This window comes from Theropithecus gelada, chromosome 4, assembly GCF_003255815.1.
Source record: "Theropithecus gelada isolate Dixy chromosome 4, Tgel_1.0, whole genome shotgun sequence".
Classification (NCBI taxonomy): Eukaryota; Metazoa; Chordata; class Mammalia; order Primates; family Cercopithecidae; genus Theropithecus; species Theropithecus gelada.
Window position 1 is genome coordinate 6,716,925 of NC_037671.1, and position 25,860 is coordinate 6,742,784.

Consider the following 25,860-nt stretch of genomic DNA (forward strand, 5'->3'; position numbering starts at 1 on the left):
GGGGAACAGAGCGAGACCCCGTCTCAAAAAAAAAAAAAAAAAAGTCATGTTATGTTAAATTAAGTAATAAATAATCATAAAATGTCTGAGTCATTTGTAAGTTAAGATATTAGAGTATTTAAGTCTATATGCCCTGACATGCTATTTTTAGATGGTATAGAAAAGGTAAATATATTTAAATCTGTTAATAAATAACACTTTGAAAAACTATTTTTATTTTTGTTTTGTTTTTTTTTTGAGATGGAGTTTCACTCTTGTTGCCCAGGCTGGAGTGTGATGGCGCGATCTCGGCTAACCACAACCTCCACCTCCCGGGTTCAAGTGATTCTCCTGTCTCAGCCTCCCTAGTAGCTGGGATTACAGGCATGTGCCACCACACCCGGCTAATTTTGCATTTTTAGTAGAGATGGGGTTTCTCCATATTTGTCAGGCTGGTCTCGAACTTCCGATCTCCGGTGATCTGCCTACCTTGGCCTCCCAAAGTGCTGGGATTACAGGCATGAGCCACCGCAGCCAGCCTTGAAGAACTATTTTTCTATAAAATTATAAAATGGTTTTTATCACAAATACTAATATAAAACAGTTCAAAATTACTTTCTAGGGTTTTCACTAGAAATTAGAGTTACAAATAGTTAAAAACTACTATATGTGAAATAAACAATTCTGTATACAGACTATACACACAAAAGCAAAATATGCATTTGATGAGGAAAGTTATAAAGGCATAAAAACATGTGTTAAAAATTTTGTATGGGGCTGGCCACAGTGGCTCACGCCTGTAATCCCAGCACTTTGGGAGGCAGAGGAGAGCGGATCACCTGAGGTCAGGAGTTTGAGACCAGCCTGACCAATATGGTGAAACCCCATCTCTACTAAAAATCCAAAAATTAGCTGAGCATGGTGGTGAGCACCTATAATCCCAGCTACTGGGGCGGCTGAGGCAGGAGAATTGCTTGAACCTGGGTGGTGGAGATTGCAGTGAGTCGAGATTGTGCCACTGCACTCCAACCTGGGCAACGGAGTGAGACTCCATCTCAAAAAGAAAAAAAAAAAATTTTGTCTGGTTTAAAGTTGCTTGAAGGTTTCAAATTGAAGGAATAAAGAAAATAGATAAAATATAGAAAGTTGGAAAAATGTAAAACAAAAGGTTTATAGAAATCTTATGATTAAAAATGACAGCTTTTATAAATTTTGAGGTTTTATTTAAATTAGTTTTAGTATTGATAATACACTAATTAAAATTAAAATTTGGTTTTCTCTTTTGAACAAAAATTTTGTGTAGTATTAATAAGACAGCAAAATATTTCTGTTCACTTTTTTTTTTTGAGATGGAGTCTCACTCTGTTGCCCAGGCTGGAGTGGAGTGGTGTGATCTCGGCTCACTGCAAGCTTTGCCTCCCAGGTTCATGTCATTCTCCTGCCTCAGCCTCCCGAGTAGCTGGGGGTGTCCACCACCACGCCCGGCTAATTTTTTGCATTTTTAGTACAGTCGGGGTTTCACCATGTTAGCCAGGATGGTCTCGATCTCCTGACTTAGTGATCTGCCCGCCTTGGCCTCCCAAAGTGCTGGGATTACAGGTGTGAGCCACGGCGCCCGGCCTTTTGTTCACCTTTTGAGTTAACTGCAAAAAGAAAAAAAAAAAGGAAAGAGGAAAAATAAAGAGACAGATTCTGTCTCATGCTGTCTTAGGTCTTCTGATTGAAAACTGAGTCTCCTTTATCAAAGACTGCAGGTTTTTGTTTTTAAAATTTTTCAAATTATCACTGGTTAAATGAATGACTATTATTTTACAGTGACCTGTGATCCTATTTTGGTCAAGTATTTTAAACCTTTGACATATGTGGCAGGCTTTCCAAAATCAAATTTCAGCTTCAGAATTAACTATTTTTTGACATCTAACTTTGGGATGCTGCAGAGGGCCCCTGAAGTATCCGAAACAGACCTAAACAGGTTTATTTGACATGTGAAGTTACATGGGAAGCATTGTCAGATAAGAAATAATGTTTAACCTTCTTCAGATTGTCTTTTAATAAATGTTATTAATATTAATATATGTTCCAAAATTGTATAGGACTTCTAAAATTCTAATATGTCTGCGTATGTGCTATCAATCATAATTATGATTATATTATTATAGACCAGAGAAATAACCAAATTTTCTTGTCAATTGTGTCTTTAACTATGGCTATTTAACTATTGCTATTTAAAGCATTTTAAAGCATTTCCAGCTGGGCGAGGTGTCGCACGCATGTAATCCCAGCACTTTGGGAGGCTGAGGCGGATGGACTACCTGAGGTCAGGAGTTCAAGACCAGCCTGGCCAACCTGGTAAACCCTGTCTCTACTAAAAATACAAAAATTAGTCGGGAGTGGTGGCAAGTGCCTGTAATCCCAGCTCCTCAGGAGGATGAGGCAGGAGAATCACTAGAGCCTGGGAGGCAGAGGTTGCAGTGAGCAGAGATCATGCCACTGCACTCCAGCCTGGATGACAGAGTAAGACTCCATCTCCAAAAAATAAATAAAATACAAGCTTTAGAGTGGAATGAAAGAAATTAAAGTACACTTGGAAAAGGGCCTAGTGGATGACCTAAGGGATCAAGTGTGTAGTCTGACCTTTGACTTAGAGTCTTATATGCTGGCATGCTTCTGGGATTGCATTACTTCTCCCCCATCCTTTCCTTGGGGTCGGCTCTCCACATGTACAGTGGCCTGCTGGCCCTTGGGAGGGCCACATGCACAGTGTGTTTACTGAAGTTGTGTGCATGCTCTTGAGGTGTCCTTCCCTTACCAGTCGAGCATTCCTAGAGGAAGGTCATGCACCAGTTAAACATCACCATTTTGCCTTTCAATGTGCGTGTGTGAGCCCACTTGCCCAGCTCCTGAGATCTTATCAGGAAGCGGCTGCTCACCAGTTTCAGGTGTTTTCTATCTACTGGGAGGCTGTGTTTCTCTGGCGCTGGCTGCAACCAATTATTATTTTAAAGAAACAGTGTAACAACCCCCTGACCATTGCCTGATGGTCACCTGACATTCCTGGGAGTGCAGGGGCTTCTCCTGCCCTGCTCATGTCTGACTAGCTACCTACTGTAACACTTCGATGGATTATATTCAGAGGTTCATTAGCTACTGAGGCATTTCCCTGCCTCTCCATCTCTAGAACTCACAGTGTCTGCTTTATGTTGTGAGCAAGGCCATCACTGTCAGTTGCTCAACCAAAACAGAAACTGGCTAACCTGCTTTTAAGTGCAGTTCCCTAATGAATCAATCACCCCAATGATTGCCCCCGGGACCTCTTCTCACACCTTTTAGGACATGCCCCTCACTTTCACAGAAGGTCTCTCCCCCACCTATTTTGGATAAAGTTCCCTCTAGACTCATTGCTCTATAAATGTGAGCCTGTTTGCTTTCCATCTTTCAGGAATTTCTTAGTTTCTAGCAAGCCGATGGCACTCTTTCTCACTTTCCAGTGCACTGAGAGGTTACTAAAGTATAACTTTTTTTCTTCAGCCATTCCAAGAAATTTTGGTTGATAAGGAAGGTAGATATTATGATTTGTAAATTCCCTTACTTACGTAGAAAACAATTTAGAATGTTACAGATCCTTGGGATCACCACTCAGAATATCCCATTATAGAGACGATTATAGAGACGGGTACACTCTGCAGTAAATCAGGTGGTACCATTATGAAGTTCTGTTAAAAATAACAAGTTCCAGAAAACCAAATACTACATGTTCTCACTTATAAGTGGGAGCTGAATGATGAGAACACATAGACACATCGCGGGGAGTAACACACACTGGGGTCTGTTGGAGGGTTGGAAGTAGGAGGAGGGAGAGCATTAAGAAGAACAGCTGATGAATGCTGGGCTTAATACCTAGGTAATGGGATGATTTGTGCAGCAAACCACCATGGCACATGTTTACCTATGTAACAAACCTGCACATCCTGCACATGTACCCCTGAACTTAAAAGTTTGAAAAAAAACGTTTCATAGGAGCTGTACTGGCATTTGTTTTTAATGGACAAGGTTTCTTTGCATCATTTGACTTTAATATTTTCCAGGATAAATCTATCTATTCCCTGTCAACATGCTACAGAATATAGATAGTCACCAACTTACGACGGTTTGACTTATGATTTTTTTTCACCTTATGATGGGTTTATTGGGGTATAAAATGCAGGGTTTTTTTGCTTTTTCTCACTTTTTAAAAAGTTTTTCTTAGTGCAGTTTTGACTTACCATGTTTCAACTTATGGTGGATTTATTGGGACAAACGCCATAGTAAGCTGTTGAAGCATAGGGGAGGACAACAAAGAATTTGTCCAACTGCTTAAGCAGATTTCAGTTATCTTTTGACAGAGAGAAAACAAAACAAAACTCATTCTAACTGCATTAGCCACACACATATTAAAGTATTTTGTGTCATCAAGAATATAATCCAATGTCTTAAAATGTGTGCAAACTAACAAATTTACCTCTTCCCATATGGTACCTAAAGCATTTTGTCTTCTAACTAGCATAAATTAATACCTGTTGACTTAGGGTAGCCATATAATTTATCATCCAAATGAGAACACTTTGAGAATAAAAGTAGGTGCTATTGATAATCACTCTTAGAATACAGTCATAAACTAGGACTGTGTCAGACAAACCAGGATGTATGGTCACCCTAAACATGACCCAGCACCTTTGAAACACCTGAGAAGAACAGTCTAATGTGTATGTTACATGCTCATTTTTCCCTGTGCTCTTTCCACCAGCGTAATTAGATAGACTAATGAAGAGCAAACATTTTGCACAGGGCCAATTCAGAAAACATGACAATCTCCTTCCACTTAGTAGTCCTATGAAATCTCATGGCAGGGTAAGGGGATACTTTTACAATTGGAGTTGTCTATTTAAATAAAAGAATGTCAAATATGACAGTTGGCCCTATCTTTTTAGCCAGATTTGAAGACTGTATCCTGGAGGCAGCTTTCTTGTTTTCCATTGCTTTTTATTCATACAAGAGTTTAGAATTCTTATGCACTATCTCATTGCTTCCTTGAAATAAATTAATCAAGGTAAGTGTTATGACATTTCCAATCTACTGAACAGGAAAAACAGTAAGCAGAGAAGTCAGACTTTTTGTAATTCGATGGAAAAACATACTTGATTGCTGTGCATGTTTTTACTTATCTAATTTTTTAGTAAAATAAATTTTTATGTCAATTGGTCCTTTATATTTTGTGAATTGCCTGTTAATGTCCTTTCCCATGTGGGTATTAATTTCTCCTATACTTTTCTCTGATGTTTAATTTTTTTATCCAAGTAAGAAATATATCTAATTTCAAACACCCAGCGGTACTCTAATGACTGTAAGAAAAGTATCAGTCCCTGTTTTACTCTTCCTTTCCCAACTCCATTTTCACTTCCTAGAGACAACCCTTTCATCAGCATTTTTGGCTGCTTCTTTCTTTTTTGAGACACAGTCTCGCTCTGTCGCCCAGGCTGGAGTGTACTGGTGCGATCTCGGCTCACTGCAACCTCTGCCTTCCGGGTTCAAGCGATTCTCCTTAATCAGTCTCCTGAGTAGCTGGGATTACAGGCTTCTGCCACCATGCCTAATTTTTTGTATTTTTAGTGGAGACGGGGTTTCACCATGTTGGCCAGGCTGGTTTCAAACTCCTGACCTCAGATGATCCACCCGCCTCGGCCTCCCATAAGTGCTGGGATTATAGGCATAAGCCACCGTGCCATTTTTAGCTGTTTCTTCTGATATTTACCTCCATATTTCTAAGTAATATTCTTTAATTTCTATTTCTTGCTGATTTTAAATGTTATATGCTGACTTCTGATGAAGCATAAGAATTTAGTACTCTTATAAAACATCACACACCTTACCTACTTACAAGAACTCTTTTAGTACGGTTGTATCCCAATTCTTTATTAAATCGATATCTAATACTTATATTGTTATGACTATATAAATACTGAGGACTATGCTCTGACTTTTTATCTTGCCCAAATTCCCATCTAAGGGGTCTGGGGAGTCATGCCCTACAAACCATAAATTCTCATCAGTGGGTTTTATTTAACTCTATATATATATCATGACTTGCTTTCCAACCTGACTCTGGCACAACATTAGGAGACAAGAAAGAAAATAAAAATATTTTACCCCAAAACATGTCTCTTCGCCGTATCTCAAAATGGCCCTAGAAAGCTGTCCTTCCTGAGGGAAAATGTGCATCTGTAAAGAATCTCTGTGGCCACGGTGGCTCACACCTATGATCCCAGCACTGTGGGAGGTGGGGGCGGGTAGATCACCTGAGGTCAGGAGTTTGAGACCAGCCTGGCCAACATGGTGAAACCCCATCTCTACTAAAAATACAAAAATTAGACAGCTGTGGTGGAGCATAATCACAGCTACTTGGGAGGCTGAGGCAAGAGGACCACGTGAACCCGGGAGGGGGAGGTTGCAGTGAGCCGAGATCAAGCCGTTGCACTCCAGCCTGGGTGACAACAGTGACACTGCGTCTCAAAAAAAAAACACCTTTTAAAGATCTGGATAGGAAACATTTGCCATTTATTGTCTCTAAGGGCAGCCACTGTAAGACTTCAAAAGAACCTTAGTCTCCGCAATCTTATCTTAACCTGAACATTTCCTTTCTATGGATCCCAGGTCTTTAAACAAACTCAGCCAATTGTCAAGCAGAAAATGTTTAAATTTACCTATAGCCTGGATACCCCCACCCCAGCTTTGAGTTGTCTCGCCTTTCTGGACCAAACCAATGTGTTTATTGAATGTATTTGATTGATGTCTCATGCCTTCCTAAAGTGTATAAAACCAAGCTGCACTCCGACCGCCTTGGGCGCATGTTCTCAGGATCTCCTGAGGGCTGTGTCACAGGCTATGGTCACTCATATTTGGCTCAGAATAAATCTCTTCAAATATTGTACAGTTTGACTCTTTTTGTTGACAATACCATTCACTGATGAGCTACGTAATACAGTATGGTTGTATTTCCCTTTCTTGTACAACATTTGTTTTTTCCAGGAGTTAAAAATTATCGCATTTTTTCATTTGCTTCATTTTCTATGTACTATTACTAATTTTTCCTAAACTCTCTGAGAGAGTTGAAGAACTCCTTTTAATATGGTGGAACGCATCAGGCAATCCACTGATCCCACATATGTTTGTTTCCCTGGGCCACGTCTCCCCAACACTTTTTTTTTTTTTTTTTGAGACGGAGTCTTGCTGTGTCCCAGGCCGAAGTGCAGTGGCACAATCTTGGCTCACTGCAACCTCTGCCTCCCAGGTTCAGGTGATTCTCCTGCCTCAGCCTTCCAAGTAGCTGGGATTACAGGTGCGTGCCACCATGCCTGGCTAATTTTTTTGTTTTTTAGTAGAGACAGGGTTTCACCATGTTGGCCAGGCTGGTCTCGAACTCCTGACTTCGTGATCTGCCAGCCTTGGCCTCCCAAAATGCTGGGATTACAGGCATGAGCCACTGTGCCCGGCCTTCCTCAACAGCTTTCTATCCTGCTGCCCAGCCTTGCCTGGCCCTTGGGCCCATTGCACAACTTCCATACTGGAAATTCACTCAACCATCATCCTGTGAATTCTCTTCTCTCCTGCATTGGCTTCCTTGTTTTCCAAATCCCTTCGGTTTCTTGGGTTCTTAGGCTCATTTTCTAATTTTAATGTTGCATATCCTTTAATTGCTTCATGACGGAAGTAGACATAAGATCCTGAAACTTTTCACGTCTGTAAATGTCTTTGTTTTACCCTCACCATTGATTAAGCTGGATACAGAATTCTGTCTTAGAAATCAATTTCCCTCAGAATTATAAAGGCCTGGCTTCATTTTCATCTAGATTGTTACTGTTGATACATTCAATGCCACGCTGACTTCTCATTCCCTATATGCAATCTTTTATTCTCTCTGGAAGCTTTTAGAATCTTGTCATTTTATGTATTCTGTCATCTTCCTTCTTTTAAGAGACAGATCTCACTACTTTGCCCAAGCTGGTCTTGAACTCCTGGACTCACACGATCCACCTGCCTCAGCCTCCTAAGCAGCTAGGACTACAGGTGTGCACCATCATGCTCTGCCTACACATTCTGTGGATAAGGAAATTAATATAAAATTAGGATCTTTCATGACTATTGGAAGAGCTGAAGGAGTAGAGGTCACTGGATCTGTCACCAAAAATCAGAGAAATCTATGCTAAACATCTCAGTCTGAATCACTGAGGAGAGGTGGTTCTCAAAAGCTTACTGAAATTCTCAGGAATCTCTGAGAAGCTTCCACCAACTATCCTCTCAAGAGTTTGCAGGGAAGCCACTGTGAAGCTCTTGCCTACCTGCACATTTAGCTGCAACTGATTCACTTCCATCTTCCAAATCTTATACAAGTTTCTCTCATGAGCATACTCTAACCAAAAATCACATAGAAAAGGAAATCATTCTGGAAAATGTAGCTCTCAGCCTTAAAAATGAGTGAGAATTGTGCTGAGTTAACACCAGGTAATCCAGCACAGTCTACTCCTTCATCAGCTCAGCATCCATACACCCTATTTTTAATCTTTAACTTCCAAATAAAGATACTAGCAACATTATGCTTTTACATTATATGATTCAATTATTTTTCATACAACCAAACCTAAAAAAAGAAACCCAGAGTTCCACTTTATCCATCTGTGAATAAATGTTTATCTTCTGATTCACAATCTTATCTTGCTATCCTATAACCTAAAACTGAACCATAGAGGTAACCATGATTCATACACTGATACTATTAGAGGGTATTGGAATGGGAGAGAAAGCAAAGAAAAATATCAGTTTATATATACAAATGTCCATATCTAAGCAATACAGAAAATATCTCTAATGACTACAGTACTTGTTTCTGGAACTGGTCACATGGCCATAATTGGTATTTATAATTCCCTTCCCTCACCACTCATTTCCTATCACACTGGTCCCCAGCAAGCACTCAGCCAGTCTTTTTTTTTTTTTTTTTTTTTGAGACAGAGCCTTCCTCTGTCATTCAGGATGGAGTGCAGTGGCGTGATCTCGGCTCACTGCAACCTCCGCCTCCTTGGGTTCACGCCATTCTCCTGCCTCAGCCTCCTGAGTAGCTGGGACTAAAGGCGCCCACCACCACGCCCGGCTGAGTTTTTTGTATTTTTTTAGTAGAGACGGGGTTTCACTGTGTTAGCCAGGACGGTCTCGATCTCCTGACCTTGTGATCCATCCATCTCGGCCTCCCAAAGTGCTAGGATTACAGGTGTGAGCCACTGTGCCTGGCCCAATCAGTTTTTTAATTTGTTTTTTGGTCTAGTATGATGACCTCAATCTTTATTCTTAAAATTTCTGTGCGACACTGTTCCGCTTGTTCTGGTTGCTATAGTTTTCTCTAACTTTTACTACAGAGCATGGGAGTGCCAGGAGATTACCAGGAGGATCTCCTGGAGCTCGAGTACTTCTTGCCTCCATTGTGCAGTAGCCAACCAATTTACCCTTGATAATCAAGATCAGTTATCCCATCTAGCACAGAAACCATTTTATTTGTCTGACAAAGTGACCAGATGACAGTCTCAGATTCCTGTTAAATGGACCCACTATTGTGTTCCCTGGTGGAAGTATTCCTGCCCTGGAAACCCAGACCTGCAAACTAGCAGAGTTTAATGTTGTGGGAATAAAAAGCCAAAACTTTGGTAGATCATTAGATGTATAGTGAAAGACACTATTCCTTGATTTTTGAAACTTCGTATCTTTGCTATGGGGGAAACTACATTATAAACTGGCCACTGATAGAGAGTATGTTCTGCATCTCATCGGGTACTAAATCAGCTCCACAAAGTGATTTTGCCAACTGGCACCATAACTGAATCTTCAAAAGCCCATTCTGCCACTCTACCAAGCCAAGCTTCAGGATGATGGCAAACATGGTAAGACCAGCGAATTCCAAATAAAGGCATCAACAACATGATGCTTTCGTGAGCACATTGCTGCACTTCATTTGCTGTGAAATGAGTTCCTTGTCAGAAGCACAGCTAGGAAGAGTGCCGCTACCATGCATTAGGTATTCCGTGAGTCCAGACATGACCATTTTGGAGGAACCATTGTGGACAGGAAGGCAATCCATCTCTAGTGAGAACAAAGCGGTGCTCTTGGCAGGACGGAAATGGTCCACGTTACTTCAACTGTTGATTCCCCCAAATAACAGTGCCACATCATGGGCTCAATGTTGGTCTCTGCTGTTGGCAGGCAGGGCACCCTGCAGGAGCCGCACTCAAATCAGACGTTCACCGAGCCTAAGCTCAGCTCCATCCCTGCCACCTTGGGAACAGAATTCTGGGAAATACAGTTCCCAACCTCAGAAGAATGGTGGTGTCATCAGGTTGACAAGAGACAATCCAGCACAGGTGTTCTCCTTGCCTCTCAGTGTTCTGAAAGGTCATCCCGGTGTGCTGGGCCTTTCTGCATCACTGCAGTGGGCAGTCGGGAAGCCCCTTCTGCACAAAAGCACGTGTTCTCAAGTTGGTGTAGATTTTTATTATTTTAGTTTCTTCTCCTTTGTTTACTCTGTTCTCTCGGGAATTCTTAATATTATCACGCACCTCTGAATTGATTCTCTAATTTTCTTATCTTTCCCCTTCCCTTCTTTCCTTCTGTCCTCCACACTGTCTTTTTTGTTCTTTCTGGGATATGTGATTGACTTTATCTTCCAAAGTATCTGTTTATTTATTTGAAGATTTTTAAAGCTTTTTATTTTGAAATAATTACAGATTCACAGGAAATATTATTTCAAAATGCAAAGAAATGTACTGGGATGTCTCCTGCACCCTTCCCCCAGACTCCCTCGCTGTTAACATCCTGAACAACTATCGTAAATATCACAACTGAAAAACTGAAATTGGTGGTGGCGGCAGCATGGTGGCAAGGGCAGCTGAGGCGGCTGCAGCAGCAGTAGAAGAGGTCAGCTCAGCCGGGCAGTTTGAAGAGCTGCTGCACCTCAAAGCCAAGTCCCTCTTTGTGGCCCACTTCTGGGCACCACAGGCTCCACAATGTGCACAGATGAACGAAGTTATGACACAGTTAGCTAAAGAACACCCTCAAGTTTCATTTGTGAAGTTGGAAGCTGAAGGTGTCCTGAAGTATCTGAAAAATATGAAATTAGCTCTGTTCCCACTGTTCTGTTTTTCAATAATTCTCAAAAAATTGACTGATTAGATGGTGCACATGTCCCAGAGTTGACCAAAAAAGTTCAGCGACATGCATCTAGTGGCTCCTTCCCAGCCAGCACTGATGAACATCTCAAAGCAGATCGCAATCTGCGCTTAAAGAAATTGACTCATGCTGCCCACTGCATGCTGTTTATGAAACGGACTCCTCAAGAACCACGCTGTGGTTTCAGCGAGCAGATGGTGGAAATTCTTCACAAGCATGTTTAGTTTAGCAGTTCTCATGTCTTCTCAGATGAAGAGGTTTGGCAGGGGCTCAAAGCCTATTCCAATTGGCCTACCTATCCTCAGCTCCACGTTTCTGGAGAGCTCATATAATTAAGGAGCTACAACCATCTGAAGAACTAGATACAATTTGTCCCAAAGCCCCCAAATTAGAGGAAAGGCTCAAAGTGCTGACAAATAAAGCTTCTGTGATGCTCTTTATGAAAGGAAACAAACAGGAAGCAAAATGTGGATTCAGCAAACAAATTCTGGAAATACTAAATAGAACTGGGGTTGAATGTGAAACATTCGATATATTGGAGGATAAAGGAGTTCAGCAAGGATTAAAAGCTTATTCAAATTGGCCAGCATACCCTCAGCTGTATGTGAAAGGGGAGCTGGTGGGAAGATTGGATATCGTGAAGGAGCTGAAAGAAAATGGTGAATTGTTGCCTATACTGAGAGGAGAAAATTAATAAATCTTAAACTTGGTGCCCAACTATTGCAAGAAATACTTAATTACATTGGGAGCAGTTCATGCTTTAGTCCTCAGAAATGGGCTAGGAATAGAAAAATCCTGCTTACTCAGTTACATGTTTTTTGTATTTCACAACGTTGTGCTAAATACAAATATGTTACATTTTTTCCCACCAAAAATAGAATGCAATAAACATCTTCAAATTATTAACAATAATTGTATAAGAAAAGCGTATCTTTACAGCAATATTAAACATACAGCTACTATAAAAAAAATTGAAATTGGTACAATCTACAGAGTTCATTCAGATTTCACAAGTTACACATGCCCGCGTGTGTTTGTGTGTGTGCTTGGCATAACTTTTTGCAATTTTATCACTTGTGTTGTCTTGGATAGCCACCATCACAATCAAGATACACAACAGTACCATAGCCGTAAGAGTCCTGCATGTTACCACTCAATCAACATACCCATTCCCTCTTCCCTCATTCCTAATCCCTGACAACCACTAATATGTTCTCCATTTCTAAAATTGTGTTGTTTCATAAATGTTACATAGATAAAATCATGCAACATGCATTTTTTTTAAGATTAGCCTTTTTTCACTCAGCATAATTTCTTCTAAGCTATATGTGTGTTAACACTTTATCTGTTTTTACTGGTTAGTAGTATTTGCACAGTATAAATGTATTACAATTTGTTTAATCACTCACCCACTGAAGAACATCTGGGTAGTTTCCAGTTTGGAACTATTATAAATAAAACTGCTATGAACATTTGCATATCTATTTATTTACCTTACTTTCTACTATATTATTTATTTCCAAAAGCTCTTTCTTGTTCTCTCACTGTTTACTATAGCACCTTCTTTTTGTTTTATGGGTTTAATATCTTTCCTTATCTTTGCAGATTTTAATTATAATTTTAAAACAAATGTTTTCTTTTTATTCTTTTTTTTTTTTTTTTTGAGACGGAGTTTTGCTCTGCCGCCCAGGCTGCAGTGCAGTGGCGTGATCTCGGCTCACTGCAAGCTGTGCATCCTGGGTTTATGCCATTCTCCTGCCTCAGCCTCCCGAGTAACTGGGACTACAGGCGCCCACCACCACGCCCAGCTGAGCTTTTTGTATTTTTTTAGTAGAGACGGGGTTTTACCATGTTAGCAAGGATGGTCTCGATCTCCCGACGTCGTGATCCAACCATCTCAGCCTCCCAAAGTGCTGGGATTACAGGCGTGAGCCACTGGGCCCGGCCTTTTTTTTTTTTTTTTGAGATAGGATCTCACTCCATTGCCCAGGCTGGAGTGCAGTGGCGTGATTGTGGCTCACTGCAACCTCCGCCTCCTGGGTTCAAGCGATCCTCCCACCTCAGCCTCTCTAGCAGCTGGGACTACAGATGCATGCCACCACACCCAGTTAATTTTTGTATTTTTTAGTAGAGATGGGGTTTCACTAGGTTGGCCAGGCTGGTCTCAAACTCCTGACCTCAGGTGATTGCCCGCCCTGGCCTCCCAGTGCTGGGATTACAGGCGTGAGCCACAGCACCCGGCCTTTAAAACAAATATTTTCTTCTATTCGTTGCATTGTCTCTGTTCCCTATGAGTTCCGCTGCTTCTGATTTATTAAGAGTCTGTTCTTCATGTGAACACTTTCCTCAAATATCTGATGAATCTTGCTTATGCATTTATGTTTAAGAGTGAGGCGCTATAGAGTTTATTCCTCACCAATGAGGCTAGCTTCACTGGTGAGGAAATTGGGCAGTTTAGTAGTCAGGGTGAATTAGGCTATGTTGTGGTAACAAACAACCCCCAAATCTCAGTGGCTCAGCATAATAAGAAATGTTTGTTTCTCACTAATGTCACAGTCCAATGTGGCCTCCACAGAGGTGGAAGAAAGAGCATGAGTGACTGTTTAAAGCCTGAGACAACAGCTCATTCACTACAGAATCTCTGCAGAGCCCCTCCAGGCTTGGAGCCGGGGCAAGGAGGAAGCAAGGCTGGAGACTGCAGCTGTGATGGGGGCGGTCAGGGTTAGCAATTGGGATTATGCCCATGTTTCTGTCAAAAATTGAAGATTCTGGTGAAAGACAGTAGGTCTCTTTGCCACAGCTTCAGGTTTTTCAGACCATGCTTTGTAGGGTTTTTTGTTGTTGTTTTGTTTTTTTGAGACAGAATCTCGCTCTGTCGGCCAGGCTAGAGTGCAGTGGCACGATCTTGGCTTACTGCAACCTCCGCCTCCTGGGTTCAAGCAATTCTCCTGCTTCAGCCTCCCGAGAAGCTGGGATTACAGGCGTGTGCCACTACGCCTGGCTAATTTTTGTATTTTTAGTAGAGACAGGGTTTCACCATGTTGGCCAGGCTGGTCTCGAACTCCTGACCTCAGGTGATCTGCCTGCCTCAGCCTCCCAAAGTGCTGGGATTACAGGCATGAACCACCATGCCCGGCCCATGCTTTATAGTTTTATGTCAACCAGGGCATCATTTTCAGATGAATGTGAATGTGTTTTGAGTGGCCTGGTTTTGGCTCCCAGTCATCTCCTTATTAACTTATCCTCAAATGTGAACAGATATCCAGGAAATCACCAGGCATTTGAGAAATATTCTCAACATAAAAGAGAGACACTATGGTAAATAAGCAGAAAAAATGATCATGGAGAAAATCTGGCAAATACTGAAAACGTAAAACTCTAACATCATCAAAGAGATTGGTGGAGATCATAAGTAGTGATAAATCACCAAGGTGGTGCTAAACAGAACTACAATCAGATACCAAAAAACAGCTTTTGCAAGTTAAAAAATATATAATTCTAAGGAGGAAATGTGGGAGAAATGTTGTGTAAATATGTCAGAAAGAAAAACGAAAGTACAAAGACATGGAAAATATGTTTAACAGAGATACAATACTGGGCTGGGTGCAGTGGCTCATGCCTGTAAATCCCAGCACTCTGGGAGGCTGAGGTGGGCAGATCACGAGGTCAGGAGATGAAGACCATCCTGGCAAGCACGGTGAAACCCCGTCTCTACTAAAAAATACAAAAAATTAGCCGGGTGTGGTGGCAGGCACCTGTAGTCCCAGCTACTCGGGCGGCTGAAGCAGGAGAATGGCATGAACCCGGTGAGATGGAACTTGCAGTGAGCCGAGATCACGCCACTACACTCCAGCCTGGGCGACAGAGCAAGACTCAGTTTCAAAAAAAAAGAGATACAATACTCAATCTAGGAAGTACACTATTTGACTAACAGTGAAAGGAAGATATTTTCAAAGGGGTGATGGAAAATAATTTCCCAGAGCTGAAATACGTCAACCTCCAGACTGAGTGATCCCAAGGAATTCTAGCACAATGAATGGGAAAGAAGTGCAAGTAGACACATCACGGTAAAATTTCAGAACCCAAGGAGGAAGAAAAATCAGACCACCTTCCAGAGACAAACCAATTCACATATAAAGTGGCAAGCATGCAACTTACATCAGGCTACAGCACACCACTGGCTACTAAAAGATACTGAAGAGTCTTTAAATTCTGGGGGGAAATTGTTTTCAATCCAGGCTTTCATATATAGCAAAATTATTAGAGGAGTTTGAGGGTAGAATAGATATTTTTAGACACATGAGAGATCAGAAGATGGACTTGCTCACACACCCTTTCTTAAGAATTTGAGGATGTGCTCCAGAAAAAATATTGGGTGTAGTACAGGAAAGGAAAAAGACACGGGATCCAGGAAATGAATTTTTATCCAGGAAGGCAAGGAAAGAAATGGTCAAATGACTGCTGTGTCTGGAGACTGGTCAGTGGACACTGGAGGTAGGTAGCCAAATAAATGGAGAGTTGAGAGACCTGCCCTACCCTTGAGAAGTAACTTTAGGCAATGATAAGAGAAGAGACTACAAGTCCTGAAAAGGTGATTACAAATTCCAGGAAAACTAAAATATAAACTGGTTATTGACTCTAAACTTTTAGAATCAACATACAAAGCACAAAATATTTTGTTATTGTGATAGAACAGTAAAATTATCACAACAAAAACAAAAACAAAAAAAACCAGATGACAGAAGTTGTGATTCAGGATGGAGGACAGCTGAAAGGGAAAGATACAGGAACTAATGTTTTTATTTTATTCTTTAATTTATTTATGAAAACAAATTTTTAGAAACATTAGGGTCTTGTTCTGACACCAGGCAGCAGTGCAATGGCGCAATCACAGCTGACTGCAGCCTCAAACACTGGTACTCAAGTGATCCTCCTGCCTCAGCTTCCTGAGTAGCTGAGACTATAGGCACGTGCCCCAACACCCAGCTAATTTTTAAATTATTGTGATTATTTTGTAGAGACAGAGTCTCCTTATGTTGCCCAGGTTGGTCTCACACTCCTGGGCTCAGGCAGTTCTCCCGCTTCGTACTCCCAATGTGTTAGTACTACAGGCTTGAGCCAACATGTCCAACCTATTTTTCTTTAAATCCTCACTTTAAAAAGAAGTCAACAGTTGATGAAACCAAGTTGATGAAAAGTAAAGGTATAAGATTACAAAGATTAAAAAATAGAGATGCTAAGAATAATAATATGACTGCATTGAGAGTATGAGGTAAATCCTCATCTCTCAGAGCAGAAAGCCCCAGTAAAAATGATTAGTATGGATAAAGCAAAATATCACAGCAAACACACGTCATCATTGGAAGCTACGGAAATAACTATGAGAGGACATAACCCAAAAATATTTAAAGTATTTATGTCTGTGGAGCTGTGAATACTGGCAGGGAAGACTAGGGCCTTTCTGTACTGATAGATATTTCTTAAACCCTTGATTATATGTTAATTTTATTAAAGGAATACATAAATTTGAAATTAAAAACAAGGATATGATGAGCATCCACCTGAGTTGCCCATGTCTGAGAAAAAGCACTGCTGAAGATGTCATCCACTGTATAAGGAAATCAATGTTTCCTATGCAAATCATCAAATGCTAAATCCCTCCTATTGAGTCCTGTATTAGTCTGTTCTTACGCTGCTGTAAAAAACTGCCCAACACTGGGTAATTCACAAAGGAAAGAGGTTTACTTGGCTCACAGCTGTGCATGGAGGCCTCAGGAAACTTACAGTTACGGCACAAGGAGAAGCAAATATGTCCTTCACATGGCATCAGGAGAGAGAAATGCCAGACACATACAAAACCAAAGATCTCATGAGACTCATTATCATGAGAACAGCATGGGGGAACTGCCCCCACGATCTAATCACCTCCCACGAGGTCTCTTCCCCCAACACGTGGGGATTACAACTCCAATTCCAATTCAGGATGAGATTTGGGTGGGGACACAGAGCCAGACCATATCAAGTCCTAAGGAAATTTGTTTCTGAAGAATGGGCATGTCTTCTTTTGTCACATGATGAAAACTTCGTTCCACAATGTATTTTCTTTACGTCTTGTTAAAAAACTGAAATATTAAATGAGCAGTCAGTCGTAAGAAACAGCTTCTCTCAGGTGCCTGGCGACATTTATTGTCTCAGATTTTTTCTATGCTTTCACTCATTTGTTCCTTGTTTACTTTATATGGTTAAATCGCATTATTTGTCTTTTGGAATTGGCTACGTGTTCTGCATGTTAATCTTTTCTCTGCTATATACGTTGCAAATATTTTCTCCAAGTTTATTATCTTTTAACTTTAAGGCACAAGAAATTTTTATAAAGTCAGAATTATCTGTCTTATTTGTTATGGTTCCTGTGTTCTGTTTTAAGGAGATGTATTTGACAAATTAATATACTAAGGCCCAAGGAGATGGCATAAACTGTCTAAGATCAGAGAGCTACTCAGGGACAGAGCCAGGACTAGATCTTATTGAATGCTCTTTGATTTACACTCCATTTTCCTACTGCAAAGTATTCACATGTAAATTATCTTAGTAAAAAACCCACAGGATTTGCATTCTATCATAAAGATACATGCACTTGTCTATTTATTGCAGTACTATTCACAATAGCAAAGACAGGGATTCAACCTAAATGCCTATCAACAAGTAGACTGGATAAAGAAAATGCAGTACATATATACCATGGAATACTATGCAGCCATAAAAAAGAATGATATGTCCTTTACAGGAACATGGATGGAACTGGAGGCCATTATCCTTAGAAAACTAACACAGCAACAGAAAACCAAATATTGCATGTTCTTATTTACAAGTGGGAGCTAAATGATGAGAACACATGGATTAAAAAAGGGGAACAACAGACACTGGGGCCTACTTGAGGGAGGAAAATGGGAGATGGGAGAGGCTCAGGGAAAAAAACTGACGGGCACTATGCTTAGTACCTGGGTGACAAAATAATCTGTACACTAAACCCCTGAGTCATGAGTTTACCTGTGTAACAAACCTGCACATGTACCCTGAATTTTTAAAATAAAAGTTAAAACATTAAACACACACACGCACAGATTTGGAGTCAGAGAATCTAGGTTTATTCCAGTTCCAACACTTACTGCTCTGTGATCTTGAGCAAGATGATTCACCGCTAATGAAACTTCATAGGCTCCTCTTCAAATGGGAATAATGATAACAGCAATTTTCTCTAGTTGTTACCAAAAAACCCACCAGATATGAGAAATACCATATACATCATAAAGTGTTGAACAAAATGGTTTTTTATTTATTTATTTATTTTTTTTTTTTTTTATTTTTTTTTTTTGAGACGGAGTCTCGCGCTGTCGCCCAGGCTGGAGTGCAGTGGCGCAATCTCGGCTCACTGCAAGCTCCGCCTCCCGGGTTCACGCCATTCTCCTGCCTCAGCCTCCCGAGTAGCTGGGACTACAGGCGCCGCCACCTCGCCCGGCTAGTTTTTTGTATTTTTTAGTAGAGATGGGGTTTCACCGTGTTAGCCAGGATGGTCTCGATCTCCTGACCTCGTGATCCGCCCTTCTCGGCCTCCCAAAGTGCTGGGATTACAGGCTTGAGCCACCGCGCCCGGCTGGTTTTTTATTTTTAAAAAACTTTATTAAAGAGATAGTTTGGGGCATTCTTTCTTTACATTATTTAAAAATGACAATATCCTTCTATAAGTTTGAAATATAAGTTTTAAAAATCATTTCTAAATATCTTTAGCACCCCACTATTCTTAATGTTCACTGCCATGTTACATGAAATTTACATAGTTTAGAATCAGCATTACTGGGAAAAAGACAATGTTCCTATATAAATTCTATTATGTATAATAAAATATATATGTGCTACTGTTTATGAGAAGGGTCAATAGTATAAAGAAACTTTCAAAAAATTATATACACATACACAAATACACAAGAACATTTTATATTCATTATTCAATAATCCTTAGAATGATGACAATGCTTATAAGTAATAAATATTTTTTACAATTTCACTCTAGAGCAGATTACAAGTAAATTTATCTGCCACATACAAGAATCTATTTACTTATGTTATAGCAACATCTCTTTTCTAAAATAAAAACCTGGCAAATACTCAGCTTGATCATCTGCATTATACAACAGAACTTACTCTGAATGACTTTTTGATCATTTGCAAAAAATTCAATTGAATGTTAATGGATGAAGATATTATATCACTGTTGGCAGTATTTGTAAAAATGTGCTTATGGCTCTGAAAGCAATTCCTAAAAAGAAGTATTAAATGTTTTGAGAGACTTCAGAATTGTTAGAAAAAGTTAAGCTTCAGTTGGTGTTTATTGCATGTAAGTATGTTGACATATGTTTTCCTGAGGCAAATGGCTTATTCTAGATATATACGTTGGTATATTCATTGAAAATTAGATTTATTATGTTACAAAATGTGACTAAAAGTCCATTTAAAGGGCACATGTCTCATCTTTTGGTTCTAACGTGAAGCCAAATGAGGACACACACATGATTCAGTTTATACAACAAGAAAATGGCCCCAAAGTGGATGAAGCCACACGTCAGCAGCTCAGCCCCACTCCGTACAATCCAAGCACATTCAACAAGTGATATGGTTTGGCTGTGTCCCCACCCAAATGTCATCTGGAATTGTAACTCCCATGATTCCCACACGTCTGTGGGAGGAACCCGGTGGGAGGTGATTTAATTATGGGGGTGGGTCTTTCCTGCGCTGTTCTCCTGATAGTGAATGAATGAGTCTCATGAGATCTGATGGTTTTTATAAATGGGGGCTTCTCTGCAGAAGCTCTCTTTTTGCCTCCTGCCATCCACATAAGATGTGACTTGCTCCTCCTTGTCTTCTACTATGATTTTGAGGCCTCCTCAGCCGTGTGGAACTGTAAGTCCAATAAACCTCTTTCTTCTGTAAACTGCCCAGTCTCAGCTATGTCTTCAGCAGCAGCGTGAAAACGGACGAATACAACAAGGAAATCACTGAACATTGAAACCCAGCAGTTCTCTTTTTTCAAACTTCTCCCCTTGATTTTGTGTCAGCCCTGCCTGTGCTATGCTTTGTTGGGGTAAGCAAGCCCTGCATACATGTTCTTTCCTGAGAGTGAAAAAAATATGCTATCATAAGAAAGGAGAGATGGAGAAGATGAAATAGGAAAACAAAAAAAGGCTTTGTGTAGAGTTGACTTGCATTTCACTCACTGAATAACATCACAGGATATAGATGTTGGTCATGAAACAAATATGCTTTAGTCGCATACAGCTTAGAAACCTACATTATTTAATACCTTCATCAGAGGAGTATTAAACTCTAGCTTGAATGTTAACACAACAAAAGTTAGGACATGTTCTGTACCTGAAATTTTTCCCAGTGTACTAAGATCTAAATCTTGAGCTGGTCTGCAAGCATAAAGCTAAATAATGCATCCCATTAATCAATAAAATACTCACTGGTGTCTTTATCAAAATTTGTATTTTCCCTCATTGATTGATTCACATGAAGCGAAACTTGTTCTGCTTAACTAAAATGATGCTACTGTACCTTTTAAAGAAAATGAATTAAAGGTTTTATGTTCATGAAAGCACAAATGTGACAAAATAAACTATGCTGACACTGTCAAAATCATGAACATTACAGATATGCCCGAAGGATCACAGAGATAAGTTTTTTTTTTTTTTAGACGGAGTCTCGCTCTTTCGCCCAGGCTGGAGTGCAGTGGTGCGATCTCGGCTCACTGCAGCCTCCGCCTCCCGGGTTCACGCCATTCTCCTGCCTCAGCCTCCCGAGTAGCTGGGACTACAGGTGCCCGCCACCATGCATAGCTAATGTTTTGTATTTTTAGTAGAGACCGGGTTTCACCGTGTTAGCCAGGGTGGTCTCGATCTCCTGACCTCGTGATCCGCCTGCCTTGGCCTCCCAAAGTGCTGGGATTACAGGCATGAGCCACCGTGCCCAGCCAGAGGTTAAGTATTTTTGAAGCCCAAAGGCCTACATATAAATTTCCTGCTAAATATCTATTTTATTTACTAGTCCAAAACACAATGTCAGATTTTCTAAGAGAAAATGATAAAGAGTATACTTTGATATCCTCTCTCCTTTAAGATTTTAAAATAACAATGTGTTTATGGGGTAGTTTCTGCCCATGCACATAGATTCCTGTTTTATGGCCAAGTTTCTAGTATTGTGGTAATAAGCAAGCTTTACCTACCATACAAAGAGAGGAAATCATTCCATCACAAAATCTCAATGTCATTGAAAACTTTAAATCAAAACTGAAGAATATTAAAATCGACAATATTTACAATTCATCGTTTTTCTAGTTTCTAACACAACAGGGGTGCCATTTTTTTTCTATTCATTTTTGCTTTAAGGAATATAAGGAATATATATTTTTCCAAAGAAAAGGTTTTTTTTGACATTTTTCTTGATCACTCTTTTGCATGCAATTATTTTAGGTGGCTGAAAAGTGCTAAACTTTTTAATTTCTCTTCTTTCAAGTATCTTTGTAAGTGTCTCTCTTATTACTGAAGAAGGAAAACTTGACTGGGTGCAGTAGCTCACACCTATAATTCCAACACTTTGGGAGACCAAGGTGGGAGAACCACTTGAAGCCAGGAGTGCAAGACCAGCCGTGGTAACACAGCGAGACCTCTCCCTTTCTCAAAAAAAAAAAAAAAAAAAAAAAAAGGACACTGATGCTTTTTCTTTAAAAAATGACAACAACAACAACAAAACAACTTTATGCTCAGGTACCTACAGTCAAATAAACAGATAAAATTAACTAAATTATTAGATCCCACTTTATCTGTGCCATGGCTATGTTATCACCATATTGCCCCTATCTCCCACTAGAGGAAGAATACTTTCCTCATATCCATTTTCTCCTGGAAAAAAAAAAAAAAAAACAAAAAACCTAACTAGGTTTGAGATAAATTTTATTTTCAACTTTTATTAGCCTTTAAGCTAATTTCTAATTTAAAATGAATTACCCACTGGAGTACTTTACCTTTACATCTGGAAGCTATATGTGTTAGGCCCACTGAAAGAAACAACAGCCATTGGTGAGTCTACATTTTGTAAGAATGAGATACGATCAAAGCAACCTACACTTCTTTGCTGGAAATTAGTGCCCTCCTGTAAAGACAGCAATGGATTCAAAATCAAGAACCAAGCATTAAAAGATCAACAAGTCGCAGCTGTTTGAATTTTCCCTTCCTCTCCTTATATTCTTTACAACTCTATCCACTATTATGTTATTGCTCAAAAAGCTACACAAAGGCCGGGCGCAGTGGTTCACACCTGTGATCCTAGCACTTTGGGAGGCCGAGGCAGGCGGATCACCAGGTCAAGAGATCGAGACCATCCTGGCCAACATGGTGAAACCCCCGTCTCTACTAAAAATACAAAAATTAGCTGGGTGTGGTGGCACGTGCCTGTAGTCCCAGCTACTTGGGAGGCTGAGGCAGGAGAATTACTTGAACCTGGGAGGCGGAGGTTGCAGTAAGCCGAGATCGTGCCACTGCACTCCAGCCCGGCAACAGAGACTCCGTCTCAAAAAACAAACAAACTAAAAACAAAAAAACCCAAAGCTACACAAAAGCTACTTATAAATTACTGTTTGTAAGTGACCTCTGTGTTTGATTCTATTGCACAATCCCTATTTTTCCTTTTTTTTTTTTTAAGAGTTGGGATCTTGCTCTATCACCCAAGCTGGAGGGCAGTGGCATGATCATGGCTCACTGTACCCTCAAACACCTAGGCTCAAGTGATCCTCCCCGCCCAGCCTCCACAGTAGCTGGGACTATACGCATGTGCCAGCATGGACAGCTAACAATCCCCATTTTTAAACTTCACTTCTGGCTCTTAAATGCCATCATCCTGATCTCCAATCATAACCTTCTAGCTCTCTAGTTTTCTTCATCCATCTACCTTTTATCTCCACTGAGACCATCTTCTCCTGTTTGGTCCTTTCATTTCTGCCCTCTCTAGTCTAGACCTCACTGTGAGTCACTCTGATCACTCTCTGAAATGGCAGGCTCTATTATTACCCCATTTTCCTTTGCTTTCCACTTTCCTTTGATTTCCACCAAAATCATCTTTATCCACATTATGAAGTGAAGCTGGAAAAAAAAAGCACTCCGCTGAAGATCTGGTGTCACCCCAAGCGTATGGCTCCAGCCTCGGTTCAGTTTTCCACATTGCTTGCAGAAATTCCTTCACTTTTCTTCAGTTTCTCCTGTCATTCCCATGGTAGCTTTTCCATTCCCACTGCCCCTTCTCACATTTCCGTAGATGAGAACAGAAGTCATAAGAAGCAAACTTCCTCAGCCTCCAGCCAACCAAAGAAACGCTATTTACATCCTGCTTCCTGTGACAGAGAAGGATGGGCCCTACCCGCTATCTAAATCTTTCCAAAGCACCCTGGGCTCTGGCTCATGCTTCATGCTTCTGGGTCGCTCTCTAACTCCGCATGTAAGTCCACTTTACTGTCCTAAGGAAAGCCCTCCTGCATCCTGGCTTTCCTCAAGCTGCCGTGCATTCTCCTGCCTTTCACTCCGGGTTCGTTCAAGAAGCAGGCTGCATTTCATGAATGCCTTCTTTAGGTTGCCTTCTCTGCAGCCAACACACTGCAAAATGGCCCCATCACCAAGGCAGTGAGAGTGCTCTCAAGAAGGACACCACACTCCTCACTGCCATACCAAAAAGTATTTCTCCAAGACTTTTCTTTCTTGACTCCTCACTAAGACTTTCCCTCTGGCTTCTGTGGCAACACTATCCCCTGCTTAGGCCTCTGTGATGAAGTGCTGACGCTGAAGACGGAACAGCCACCCAGAGCAGGAAAGGGGATCTTTCCAGGTAGCTGCAATGGTCTGAAAACAGTGTTGTCAAGTTACTTTTTCTCTTGCTGACTTCTCAGTAGTTACTCCTTTCCCGAGAGCCTCTATCAGTTTGCCTTTCTACCTAGTTCAGACTCTTGAAGTTGCTGGACTAATGTCACTGGTGGTTTGGGACTGGTGTCAGGTGGTTTCCACTGTTCCTCTTTGTTGTAACCAAAATGATCCTCTTGAGCCCTTTTCTCCCTCATGTTCCTTGTATATGTGAAACAGCACTGCTGTCCCTACTGTTACTCAAGCCAGACATGCAGACATTAGTTCCAATTCCCTAACGTGTGTCACCCAGACCTTCTGTCTTTTAAATTGCTCACAGTAGCATCCAGTAGACTATTAAAATAGCGGAGCGTAAGCTGGGTTAAAAGGGAGATGTAGACATAAATCTTCACGCATAGAAACAACAGCTAAAACTGAGAGAGTTTTCTCCTCAAGGAAAACCAGGGGAAATGGCCACAAAGATCCTTGAGGGAAAAAGGCCTGATTTAGAGAAAATCAGATCTTTTTCTGATTTTTCTGATTACTGTACAAAATCAGTAAAGAAACAGAAGTAAAGAAAAAACAAAGTTTTAAAGAAGGTTTAATTAACAGCATCAAATACGGTCCCATGTGCAAGGAAAGTAAAGGGAAAAAAATGTAACTGCAATTATAAAAAAAAAAAATCAATGAATTTATTTTGAGAGATCAGCTGCTGCAGTATGATGGGGACTGGATGTCAGAATATAGAAATCAAATGGAAAATGATTATGAGGAAATGGTGGAGACTGCCATGAAGAAGTCACCCATGGGGGAAAACAACAACAACAACAAAAGAGAGAGAGAGAGAGTTAGAACCTAGCAAGTTCTAAGCCAGCGAACAGCAAGGGGAGCTGGGTGAAGGTATAGCTGTTATAATATTCACCTTGTTAAACTCTTATATCTAACAACTTGTCTATAGATTTATTTTGGTTTTCCATTAAAATAGTCATAAATCACCCTCTTTTTCCAATATAGGAGAGTCCAAAGGATATTCAGAAGTAAAAGGAAAATGCTAATATTGTCCAGAAAGGTAGCTGAAAAGTGCGCATTTATCTATCTCCTTTACCCAAAATGCACGGAAATGAACCAAAAGTAAAGAAGAAAACCATCTGGGTTGAAACTAGGAAATGAACATAATCGCATACTGAAGACCCGGAAAAATACCTGCAAACTATAAGGGAATCTGGGCCAAGCAAAAGAACAACAAGTTGGCATTTATCTATTCTGAGTAGAATGCTAATTTGAAAACTAAGTGAGAGGGCTTAGAAGCACCATGCAAACTTGAACAGAAGACTGAAGGCCCTCAAAGAAATGAAAAGCACCTAGCAGAGGAACATGTGTACACCAAGAGTGTCACAACAGAGCAGAAAGTGGGATTGCAAGACCAAGTCATCTTTATCCTTTCTGACCCAGAGTTCTAATCAGGAACACTCCCCAGGATTACTGGGCCTGGGCCTAGGGCATGGTGGCGGGGAACAAGGCCAGTGTTTAAGAGGATATGCTCTAGTTTTAGGAAGAAAGTACTTGGAGACAGCACATGAGACTATCCACAGTCTGTTATTACCCATGCAGTTTCTATGGGTAAACAAATAATAAACTGCCAATGCTAATCTCTCCAGCACAAGTTCTAAGGGTACTAATGTAGCCCCTAAGTAACTAAAGA

At 40.6% G+C, this 25,860-nt stretch overlaps 1 pseudogene across 1 annotated transcript; it reads left to right on the forward strand.

The window, feature by feature from the left end:
- The first annotated feature begins 10,926 nt into the window (after positions 1-10,926).
- On the forward strand, positions 10,927-12,135 carry LOC112622908 (annotated as a pseudogene). The gene has a single exon (XR_003119051.1). The product of XR_003119051.1 is annotated as a glutaredoxin-3 pseudogene (transcript).
- The last annotated feature ends 13,725 nt before the right edge of the window (positions 12,136-25,860 follow it).